The sequence below is a fragment of the Brienomyrus brachyistius genome, unplaced genomic scaffold (assembly GCF_023856365.1).
Source record: "Brienomyrus brachyistius isolate T26 unplaced genomic scaffold, BBRACH_0.4 scaffold1126, whole genome shotgun sequence".
Lineage (NCBI taxonomy): Eukaryota > Metazoa > Chordata > Actinopteri > Osteoglossiformes > Mormyridae > Brienomyrus > Brienomyrus brachyistius.
Genome location: NW_026043401.1, coordinates 40,001 through 41,435, shown reverse-complemented (window position 1 = coordinate 41,435; position 1,435 = coordinate 40,001). Strand labels below are relative to the sequence as shown.

The 1,435-nt window shown below is 67.3% G+C and overlaps 1 non-coding gene across 1 annotated transcript in view; it reads left to right on the top strand.

Moving 5' to 3' along the window:
• The first annotated feature begins 1,401 nt into the window (after nt 1–1,401).
• The window catches only part of LOC125730310 (5.8S ribosomal RNA), a 155-nt gene continuing 121 nt past the window's right edge, over nt 1,402–1,435 (top strand). The window contains exon 1 of the ribosomal RNA XR_007390662.1: nt 1,402–1,435. This exon is cut by the window's right edge and continues 121 nt beyond it. This is a non-coding gene — a ribosomal RNA (5.8S ribosomal RNA).

Sequence of the window (1,435 nt, the reverse complement as noted above, 5' to 3'; positions counted from 1 at the left end):
ACATGCTAACTAGTTACGGGACCCGTGCGGTCGCCGTACAACTTCTTAGAGGGACAAGTGGCGTTCAGCCACACGAGATTGAGCAATAACAGGTCTGTGATGCCCTTAGATGTCCGGGGCTGCACGCGCGCCACACTGAGTGGAGCAGCGTGTGCGCACCCCTTCGCCGAGAGGCGTGGGTAACCCGCTGAACCCCATGCGTGCTGGGGATTGGGGATTGCAATTATTTCCCATGAACGAGGAATTCCCAGTAAGCGCGGGTCATAAGCTCGCGTTGATTAAGTCCCTGCCCTTTGTACACACCGCCCGTCGCTACTACCGATTGGATGGTTTAGTGAGGTCCTCGGATCGGCCTTGCCGGGGTCGGCGACGGCCCTGGCCGAGCGCTGAGAAGACGATCGAACTTGACTATCTAGAGGAAGTAAAAGTCGTAACAAGGTTTCCGTAGGTGAACCTGCGGAAGGATCATTAACGGCAGACCGGGGCCGCGCGTGCCGCGGGATGGGGCGACCAGCCTCACCCCTCCCCCGCCCGCTCGCCTCCCCCCCGCGTCGTGTCTATCCCCAAGTTGGGCCCCGGTGGAAAGGTGGTGGTGGTGGTGGTGGTGGTGGGGGGGATGTGGTCCGGCGTCCGGCGGCGAGCCAGGGTTACCTCGTGTATACCAGGCCGCCTCCGACCCACACCCCATCCCCCCCCCACCCCCTCCCCCCCCCCCCCCCCGGACACCAATAAGAGAAGAGCTGCCGAGACCTGCTCCCGGCGGGTTCCGGCCCCCGTTCCGGCGGGCCGGGGACGGGGGGGTAAGCCGGGAGGAGGGCGAGGGCCGGGGGGGCCGTCTCGGGGTCGGGTCAGAAGAGGTAGAGGAGAACCAGGCCGCGGAGAGCCGCTGGGTGGGGGTGACAGGGGGTTGGGGGGGTCGGTTCGCCGGCCTCCCCCCTTACTTCCCTCCCTCCCGTATCGGCCTCCCATGTCGGCCGGCCCCGCCTGCCTGCCCGGCCTCGTGTCGCCCGGTTACCTCGCAAATCCCCATGCCCGGGAAACTTGCCCCGCCGTGCCCCGCTGACCCTGCCACCTCGACGGACGGGGCCGCCCCGCTCGGGGGCAGGGGTGGGTGGCGGAACGAGTGGGCCGTGTAGGAGCCCCGGTGGCCCCGGCCAACCTACCTTAACCCCTCGTCAACCGGATAACCCACCCCGAACCAGGCCGGGTACCTATCGCCCAAACCACCGTCTCCGGACGGGGGCGGCGGTTCAAAGACTCCGCGCGGCGGGTGGGGCCCCGCCCCCACCAGGCTGCCGCGAGCGCCCGGCCCAGCCAATGCGCGTGCCTTCCCGGAACCACTCTGGAAGTGAAGTCGTGGTCACGGACTCTGGTTGCCTCCGGTGAGCGAAAGAAACGTACGACTCTTAGCGGTGGATCACTCGGCTCGTGCGTC